At 47.9% G+C, this 10,593-nt stretch overlaps 1 pseudogene; it reads left to right on the top strand.

Annotated features, from left to right (window-relative positions):
* Positions 1 to 10,593, top strand: part of LOC111964648 (interleukin-1 receptor accessory protein-like 1) — a 204,442-nt pseudogene that overhangs the window by 184,968 nt on the left and 8,881 nt on the right.

The following is a 10,593-nucleotide window of genomic DNA, read 5'->3' as shown; positions in this document are numbered from 1 at the left end:
TGATCCGCAGCCGGCGACCCCTGTGCGACGCCGTAAAGGGGCAAACGAGGCGGTCTCGTGGTCAGGCTTCGGAGACGGGCCACATCAGCGCTCCAGCTCCCTAGCATACTAACTCGCCAATGTCCAGTCTCTTGACAATAAGGTTGATGAAATCCGCAGCACCGGTAGCATTCCAGAGAGACATCAGGGATTGCAACGTGCTCTGCTTCACGGAAACATGGCTAACTCAAGAGACGCTAACGGAGTCGGTGCAGCCAGAGAAACAAACATCTTTCTGGTAAGAAGAGGGGCGGGGGGGTATGCCTTATGATTAACGAGACGTGGTGTGATCATCATAACAACACACAGGAACTCAAGTCATTCTGTTCACCTGATCTAGAACTCCTCACAATCAAATGTCGACCGCATTATCTACCAAGGGAATTCTCTTCAATCATAATCACAGCCGTATATATTCCCCCCCAAGCAGACACATCGATGGCCCTGAACGAACTTTATCTGACTCTTGTAAACTGGAAACCACACACCCTGAGGCTGCCATTCATCGTAGCTGGGGATTTTAACAAGGCTAATCTAAAAACAAAACTCCCTAAATTCTATAAGCATAATCGATTGTGCTACCAGGGCTGGGAAAACCCTAGATCATTGTTATACCTAATTTCCGCGACGCATATAAGCGCCTCCCCCGCCCCCCTTTCGGAAAAGCTGACCACGACTCCATTTTGTTGATTCCAGCCTACAAACAGAAACTAAAACAACAAGCTCCCGCGCTCAGGTCTGTTCAACGCTGGTCCGGACCAATCTGAATCCACGCTTCAAGACTGCTTCGATCACGCGGATTGGAATATGTTCGCTTGCGTCCAACAACAATATTGACGAATATGCTGATTCGGTGAGCGAGTTCATTAGGAGTGCATTGACGATGTCGTACCCACAGCAACGATTAAAAACATTCCCAAACCAGAAACCGTGGATTGACGGCAGCATTCGCGTGAAACTGAAGCACGAACACTGCTTTTAACCAGGGCAAGGTGACCGGAAGCATGACCGAATACAACAGTGTAGCTATTCTCTCCGCAAGGCAATCAAACAGGCTAAGTCCAGTACAGAACACAAAATCGAGTCGCAATTCAACAGCTCAGACACAAGAGGTATGTGGCAGGGTCTACAGTCAATCACGGATTACAAAAAGAAAAACCAGCCCCCGTCGCGGACCAGGATGTCTTGCTCCCAGACAGGCTAAACACCTTTTTTGGCCCGCTTTGAGGACAATACAGTCCACTGCCACGGCCCCCTACCAAAACCTGCGGGCTCTCCTTCACTGCAGCCGAGGTGAGAAAACATTTAAACGTGTTAACCTCGCAAGGCTGCAGGCCCAGACGGCATTCCAGCCGCGTCTCAGAGCATGCGCAGACCAGCTGGCTGGTGTGTTTACGGACATATTCAATCAATCCTTATCCCAGTCTGCTGTTCCCACATGCTTCAAGAGGGCCACCATTGTTCCTGTTCCCAAGAAGCTAAGGTAACTGAGCTAAACGACTACCGCCCCGTAGCACTCACTCCGTCATCATGAAGTGCTTTGAGAGACTAGTCAAGGACCATATCACCTCCACCCTACCGGACACCCTAGACCCACTCCAATTTGCTTACGCGACCCAATAGGTCCCACAGACGACGCAATCGCAACCACACTGCACACTGCCCTAACCCATCTGGACAAGAGGAATACCCATTGAGAATGCTGTTCATGTCGATTACAGCTCGCATTTAACACATGGTACCTCGCAAACTCGTCATCAAGCTCGAGACCCTTGGGTCTCGACCCCGCCTGTGCAACTGGGTCCTGGACTTCCTGACGGGGCCGCCCCAGGTGGTGAGGTAGGTAACAACATCTCCACCCCGCTGATCCTCAACACTGGGGCCCCACAAGGGTGCGTTCTGAGCCCTCTCCTGTACTCCCTGTTTCACCCACGACTGGTGGCCATGCACGCCTCCAACTCAATCATAGTTTGCGGATGAACTACAGTGGTAGGCTGATTACAACAACGACGAGACGGCCTACAGGGAGGAGGGTGAGGGCCCTCGGAGTGTGGTGTCAGGAAAATAACCTCACACTCAACGTCAACAAAACAAAGAGATGATTGTGGACTTCAGGAAACAGCAGAGGGAGCACCCCCTATCCACATCGACGGGTCAGTAGTGGAGAAGGTGGAAAGTTTTTAAGTTCCTCGTGTACACCTCACGGACAAATTGAATTGGTCCACCCACACAGACAGCGTTGTGAAGAAGGCGCAGCAGCGCCCTCTTCAACCTCAGGAGGCTGAGAAATTCGCTTGTCACCAAAAGCACTCACAACTTCTACAGATGCACAACCTCGAGCAATCCTGTCGGGCTGTATCACCGCCTGGTACGCGCAACTGCTCCGCCCAAACCGTAAGGCTCTCGCAGAGGGTAGTGAGGTCTGCAGAACGCACACCGGGGGCAACTACCTGCCCTCCAGGACACCTACACCACCCGATGTCACAGGAAGGCCATAAAGATCATCAAGGACAACACCACCCACAAGCCACTGCCTGTTCACCCCGCTATCATCCAGAAGGCGAGGTCATGTACAGGTGCATCAAAGCAGGACCGAGAGACTGAAAAACAGCTTCTATCTCAAGGCCATCAGATTGTTAAACAGCCACCACTAACATTTAGCGGCCGCTGCCAACATACTGACTCAACTCCAGCCACTTTAAAATGGGAATTGATGGAAATTTATGTAAAAATGTACCACTAGCCACTTTAAACAATGCCAACTTAATATAAGTGTTACATATCCTACATTACCCATCTCATATGTATATACTGTACTCTATATCATCTACTGCATCTTGCCATCTTATGTAATACATGTACCACTAGCCACTTTAAACTATGCCACTTTATGTTTACATACCCTACAGTACTCATCTCACTATGTATATACCGTACTCTATACCATCTACTGCATCTTGCCATGCCGTTTCTGTACCACCACTCATTCATATATTCTTTTATGTACATATTCTTTATCCCTTTACACTTGTGTGTGTGTATAAGTAGTAGTTGTGGAATTGTTAGGTTAGATTACTGTTGGTTATTACTGCATTGTCGGAACTAGAAGACAAGCATTTCGCTACACTGCACTCGATAACATCTGCTAACCATGTGTCTGTGACAAATAAAATTTGATTTGATTTGATTTGTTGATTTCAACAACAGTATTTATCAACTCAGTCACTTTCGTGACTACTCCCACAGAGACTGCCATCCACTCCATTGATGATCCTTTGCTCTTGTCTTGCAGGGTGGGTCCGGGAGCAACCTGGGGGAACAGGAAGTGGCCATCTCCTTAACGATCCACCGGTGGAGGAGGGGACCTGGGAAACTACTCCTGCTACGTAGAACGGCACGGGAGACGGCAGCAGCATCCAACTCTCACAGAAGAGGTAAGGAAGGGTTCTCTCACACAACATAACGCACAAAACACTCTCCAAATGGGGTAGAATGTACCACATTTTCTTAGTCATTTAGTCTACGATTTATAAGCCCAGACAGCATTATGTCCTCTCCTCCCTACATTTACATTTTTAGTCAGTTACAATTAGTGCATTCATCTTTAGATAGCGAGGTGTGACATAACATTGCAATCATATAAAGTTCTTTTCCCTCAAAGTATTGAGGGCAAAAGTAAGAGTTATTTAGGATACTCTTCAAAATTGGAAGTTTCCAGAAGATGATCAGGGACTCCCTCTCTTTCTCCATCTCTCTATCCATAACCCTTCTTCCAGTATTCCTCATTCTCCTCCTTCTCTCCATCCATACCCCCTTCTAATATTCCTCCTCTCCCTCCCGCCTCTCTCTCCATCTCATTCAGTCTTCCCACCCACCAGTCTGTGTTAGGTTCAGAGCTCCTTTGTGTTTGCCACCGTGCAATCAATTTGGGTTTACACTCCATTTGATTACATTTTCCCTTTTTCTGTTGTTGTTGTCTCTTACATTCGTCCGCACGGCTGCACCGTTATTCTTCCTGCTCTGGCATGCCTTGTTCCGGGCTCTCTTTATGGTTGTCACTTAGCAAAAAAGAGCTAATTTGATGGTTATTTAAGCAGCAAATGGCTCCTCTGCTTTTCCACCAACAGACGAGTACTTTTGCATACATTTACATAGTGTGTGTGTGTGTTGTGTGTCGTGTGTGTGTTGTGTGTGTGTGTGTGTGTGTGGTGTGTGTGTGTGTGTGTGTGTGTGTGTGTGTGTGTGGTGTGTGTGGTGTGTGTGTGTGTGTGTGTGTGTGCGTGCGTGCGTGCATTCGTGCGTGTCTTTGTAGCCAGTCCAGTTCCATTTCACTGACTGTGGGAAGAACATTTTAAACAGTGTCTCTCGCCTCTGTTCTCTCCAGTGTTCTCTCCTCTGTTTCTCCAGTGTTCTTCCCTCTGTTCTCGTCGTTCTCTCCCTCTGTTCTCTCAGTGTTTCTCCTCTACTTCTCTCCAGTGTTCTCTCCTCTTTCTCTCCAGTGTTCTTCTCCCTCTGTTTCTCTCAGTGTTCTCTCCCTCTGTTCTCTCCAGTGTTCTCTCCCCTCTGTTCTTCCAGTGTTCTCTCTCCTCTACTCTCTCTCCAGTGTCTTTCCCTCTACTCTCTCCAGTGTCTCGCCCTTGTTCTCTCCAGTGTTCTCTCCTCTCGTTCTCTCCAGTTGTCTCTCCCTCTTTCCTCGCTCAGTGTTCTCTCCCCTCTGTTCTCTCCAGTGTTTCTCTCCCTCTACTCTCTCCAGTGTTCTCTCCCCTCTGTTCTTCTCCAGTTTCTCCCTCTCTACTCTTCTCCAGTGTTCTCATCCCTCTACTCTCTCCAGTGTTCTCTCCCTCTGTTTCGCTCCAGTGTTCTCTTCTCGTCATCTCCTCTGTCGTGGTTCGTGGATTCCTGATGTTTATTCATGTTTCTCCTCCCAGGGATGCAGTTTATTGATTTCTCTCAAGGAGAGGGAGAGGGAGAGAGGCCGGGATCAGTCTGTAGGAGGTTTTCCTCATCTGTATGCCAGAGGAATGAAGGAGGGAGGAAAGAAGGGAGGGAGAGGAGGAGAGGAGAGAGGGATGAGGAGAACAAGTGGTCAGGGAATGAAAGAGAAGTTTGGTATAAGAACTGAGGTTAACTAATCAATTGAGACACAAAGGAGAAGGCCAAAAAGAAAACAGAGAGGAGGGAGAGAAAAGATGGAGAGATAATGTAGAAGAGAGAAATAGGGAAGTTGTGGTGAAAAGAAAAGAGGCGAGGAGAGAGAGAAAAGTTGAGGTAGACAGGGGCTGTTGGGAGCAGTGGAGAAAATCGGGGAGAAAAGCATTTTCTGTTTCTTTTACTTCAATGAAGCACATTCCTCATCAATGTTCATTCCCGTTGAGAAATCCCACAATGTAATGCAGTGTCACTCAACCCAATTATACCTGTTTGTGTATGGTTTGTCCGAGAACAATGAACCCAATTTTAGATCGTCCTTTCTCTCTCTCCTCTCTTTCCCCAACTCATCATATCCCCCGCTATTCTCTTCCCTGTGGATGTGTTGCAGTGGCTCAGAAGCACGAGAAGAGAGACCAGGGATGATCTATTACTCATGCACCAGATGCAAACAGCAACCATACGACAATGGCACACACCGATACCAGTCGATTGGATGGTGTTGGGAAACATATTGACTCAATAGTTTTAATTACATTGTCTTTCCTCCCTCCCTCCCTCCCTCCCTCCCTCCCTCCTCCCTCCCTCCCTCCCTCCCTGCTCATTCACTCACTCACTCACTCACCTCACTCACTCACTCAATCACTCCATCGCTCACTCACTCAATCACCCTCACTAACCAACTCACTCTCTCTTTTCTCTGCTCTTTCTCTCCCTTTTCTTCTCTCTCTTTATCTCCCTCTCTCTCTTCTCTCTCTCTCATCTCTCTCTCTTCTCTCTCTCTCTCTCTCTCTCTCACCCTCTCTCTCTCTCTCTGCTCTCTGCTAATCTCTTCGCTTCTGCTCTTTTTCTCTCTCGTCCATCTTTCTTCTTTCTTCTTTCTCTCTGCTTCTCTCCTCTCTCTCTCTCCTCTCTCGTCTCTCTTCTCCTCTCTCTCTCTCTCTTCTCTCTCTCTCTCTCTCTTCTCTCTTCCTCTCTCTCTCTCTCTCTCTCTCTCTCTCTCTCAGCAGAGCTGATGTAGGCTAGAGTTGGCTGGTGGTTTGGGAGCCATCCTGCTGCTGCTGCTGCTCTTCCTCATCTCTTGCGTATAATGTTTATAAGATTGAGCTCATGCATCTTCTACAGGAGAACTCGGCACGCGACGACTGTGGAGGTAAGGTCAGAGCGTCAGACGCAATAGATGGCTGTTGTGTTTTTCCCTGTCTCACTTTCACTTTTCTCGCGTGCACGTGCCTCTCACTGCACTCTCTTTTTTTCTCCCCCCGGCTCTCTCACAATCTTTCTGTCTCCTCTTTTAACTCTCGCCTCGATCTCTCTTTCTCGGATAATCTCCTTTATTCAACCTACGTGTGTGTGTGTGTGTGTGTGTGGTGTGTGGTGTGGTTGTGTGTGTGTGTGTTGTGTGTGTGTGTGATGTGTGTGTGTGTGGTGTGTGTGTGTGCTGTGTGTGTGTGTGTGTGTGTGTGGTGTGTGTGGGCTGTGTGTGTGGTGTGTGTGTGGCATGCGGGTGTGCTTGACGGTTGTTGAATCGGTCGTTTCTCATGAAAGCCATTACTGGTCTTATCCTGGGAGGTTGAGTCCCAGCAGTCAGAGCCTTGGCAAGCGAAATAACAGCTTCTCAGGTACCCACCACAACATACACACAACCTCACTGACATCCAGCCCACCATGCATCACGTCTAAGGATGCATGGGAGAGAGGGAGACAGAGGTTTTCCAATTTGTTCCCATTTAGAGAGGAATCAGTCTCAACTATGTCATAGGATAATGCCCACCCTCCCCTGTGGATCCAGCCAGATAACTGCTGTCTGCTTTGGGACAGGGGTGCTGTGAGGCTGGGACTAGGGCCGATACTTCGCCAATCCTGCCCAATCAAAGGAAAAAGTCCACCAAACAAACTTGAAGTGGAGACCAAACTTTTCTTCTTCTCCCAGATACAGTTTAATTGTGTTCCTAGTTTGGGCTGGTTGTTTGTTTGTTTGGGCTGTATTTTCAGTACAGTGTTTGTTATCCAATCCTTTGATATAGGTGTCTCTCAAGCATTTATTCTGAATTCTACATGAAGTAGAGTCATGGGCCGTTGTGTGATTTCATGCCGTTAGAATCCATTTGAATGGATTACCTGTAATCCGACTATTTTGTGATTAGCACTGTGTTACGTGGTTGAGGTGTTTGAGGTGTTGTTATTTGAACGCAAGCCTGTGTCTGCTTCCTCTATCGAGCCTCAAGCCTCTCTCTCCTGCTTCAAAAGAGGCTTCTGAAAAACCCGGATTCCTCCCTGGATGACCCAAAACACATTAATTTTGAGAAGGGTCGGTGAAAAAAAAATGTTTTGTTTGTGGGAGATCCATTTGATTATTTGGAAAGTGATTATCTGTGTAGTTTCAGCATGTTTTTGAGTGAGTCATCGTTTTTAGTATTTTGGACTACCTTGTCTGTTTCCAGCCCTTTGCACATTGTGCAGTCACTTAGACTGAATCTAGAAATAGAATCTAGCATGGTGTGTTGTGTCATGATGAAGTGCAGTAGTGGTCAGTGTGTCTCTCACTTCCTGCCTTCTTCTCCCGAATCTTTTCCCCTCTAACTTGACTTTCTCTCCCTCTTCCTCTCCCTCTTCCTCTCTCTCTATCGTTCTCATCTTCATTTTTGCTCTCTCTCTCTCCATCCCGTCTCCTACTCTCTCTCTGGTCTTCTCTCGCTCCCTTCTCTCTCCTCTCTCCCTCCTCCTACTCTCTCTCTCTCTGTTTTTTATAGTCATTGAAAGTGGATCAAGGGGCTCCTATAAGATCAGATCCTCACACTCAATCTACTTCTCTCTTTCCCCTTCTCATGCTCTGTTGCTCTGCTCCTACGTGTGTTAATTAAGGGAAGCTGTTGAGCAGCTAGCGGGAATGCTTCTGCCACGGTTTGCGGATCAAGGAAGTTTCCGAGATTACCGGATTTCCCCTCCTGTAGGATAAGGGAGAGCTATTAGGGTCAGAACCACTGTCGCACTAATGAGTTTACCTGCTGGAGTAGTTGTGTGTGTGTGTGCTGTGTGTGTGTGTGTCCTTGTGTGTGTGCGATGTGGTGTGTGTTGACTGGTGTGTGTGTGTGTTGTGTGTGTGCTGTGTGTGTCGTGTGTGTGTGTGTGTGTGTGTGTGTGGTGTGTGTGTGTGTGTGTGTGTGTGTGTGTGTGGTGTGCTGGTGTGTGCTGTGTGTGCTGTGAGTTGGTGTGTGTGTGAGATGACACAACATCTGAGAGATGTCGTGATAGCGCGTTAGCTAATCGAAGTTGGCTTCTGGTTTCACAACCTTCTGCTATCCCTACTGTTTTGTTGATCCAACAGTCTGGGCTTTTCTAGTGCAGCTCTCAGATCTTTCATTGTGGACCTGGGCAATACAATTCTCTCTTCTCTCTCACTGTCACTATGTTAACATTATGTCAATTTGCCTGTGTTCTGTTCAAGCCTTGCATTCTCCGCTGAGGAGCATAGTTCACCACACGTTCTCTGTGTACCGTGTGTGTTTCTGGCAGATAGTAAGGACATGATGCGTACCGTCCTAACACTAAAGTAGACCCTGACAGTGGAGTCAGGAAGGACCAGGAGAGAGGAGCGCTTTGCCCTGGAAGATCTCCCTGAGTTCTCTGGAAAAACACTACGGATTACAAACTCTTCTCCCAGACAGAGACCTCAATCCCCACGGGAAGTAAGTGGTGAAATGATGGCTGTGGGGAGGCTGAGGGGCTGTGTGTGCGCGTGGGGAGGCGGGGGGCTGTTGTGGGTGGGAGGTGAGGGGGTGTGTGGGTTGGGAGGCTGAGGGGCTGTGTAGGGGTGGGACGCTTGGAGGGGTGTGTCAGGTGGGGAGGCTGGCGGGGGTGTGTTTTGGGAGGCTGAGGGGGTGGGTGGGGAGGCTTCGGGGGGTGGGGAGGCTGAGGGGGTGTCGATAGGGTGGGGGACGCTGAGGGTCTGTGTCAGGGGTGGGAGGCTGGGGGGGGCGGATTTTGGGAGGCTTTGAGGGGGTGTAGTGGGGGTGGGGAGGTGAGTGGCGCTGATGTGGTGTGGTTACTGACTAATAGTTCCACTAATGTGTGGCTTGTACAGTTATTGTTGTTATATGGCTTATTGTGTGTTATTGTATTGTGTTATGTGGTATGTGGTATGTGGTTATGGTGGCAGTCACAGTCCTGGTGTGGTTTGTTCCTCTTCACCTGTGTGTCGCATGGTTAGTGTTATTCGTACTTTCACTCTAGCTGCTTGTCATTGTCCACTTGTCTTGTGTTATGTATATGTTTAGTTTGGATGCAACAAAATACACTCTAAATATATATCCATATTACCACTTATAGAACATACCTTCAGTATTTTTGCCACCAAAGACACCTCTGTGATGCTCTGAATAAAATTTGATTTGATTTGATTTGATTTGATTTCAACACAGTATTTATCAACTCAGTCACCTTTCGTGACTACTCCCACAGAGACTGCCATCCACTCCATTGATGATCCTTTGCTCTTGTCTTGCAGGGTGGTCCGGGAGCACCTGGGGGAACAGGAAGTGGCCATCTCCTTAACGATCCACTCGGTGGAGGAGGGGGACCTGGGAAACTACTCCTGCTACGTAGAGAACGGCAACGGGAGACGGCAGGCCAGCATCCAACTCTCCAGAAGAGGTAAGGAAGGGTTCTCTCACACAACCATAACGCACAAAACACTCTCCAAATGGGGTAGAAGTGTACCACATTTTCTTAGTCATTTAGTCTACGATTTTATAGCCCAGACAGCATATATGTCTCTCTCCTCCCTACATTTACATTTTAGTCAGTTACAATTAGTGCATTCATCTTTAGATAGCGAGGTGTGACATAACATTGCAATCATATAAAGTACTTTTTCCCTCAAAGTATTGAGGGGCAAAGTAAGAGTTATTTAGGATACTCTTCAAATTGGAAGTTTCCAGAAGATGATCAGGGACTCCCTCTCTTTCTCCATCTCTCTATCCATACCCTTCTTCCAGTATTCCTCATCTCCCTCCTTCTCTCCATCCATACCCCCTTCTAATATTCCTCCTCTCCCTCCCGCTCTCTCTCCATCTCATTCAGTCTTCCCACCCACCAGTCTGTGTTAGGTTCAGAGCTCCTTTGTGTTTGCCACCGTAGCAATCAATTTGGGTTTACACTCCATTTGATTACATTTTCCCTTTTTCTGTTGTTGTTGTCTCTTACATTCGTCCGCACGGCTGCACCGTTATTCTTCCTGCTCTGGCATGACTTGTTCCGGGCTCTCTTTATGGTTGTCACTTAGCAAAAAGAGCTAATTTGATGGTTATTTAAGCAGCAAATGGCTCCTCTGCTTTTCCCAACAGACGAGTACGTTTTGCATACATTTACATAGTGTGTGTGTGTGTGTGTGTGTGTGTGTGTGTG

Source organism: Salvelinus sp. IW2-2015, linkage group LG6.1 (assembly GCF_002910315.2).
Source record: "Salvelinus sp. IW2-2015 linkage group LG6.1, ASM291031v2, whole genome shotgun sequence".
Classification (NCBI taxonomy): Eukaryota; Metazoa; Chordata; class Actinopteri; order Salmoniformes; family Salmonidae; genus Salvelinus; species Salvelinus sp. IW2-2015.
The sequence above is the reverse complement of the archived record's forward strand: the minus strand, read 5'-3'. Positions and strand labels throughout refer to the sequence as shown.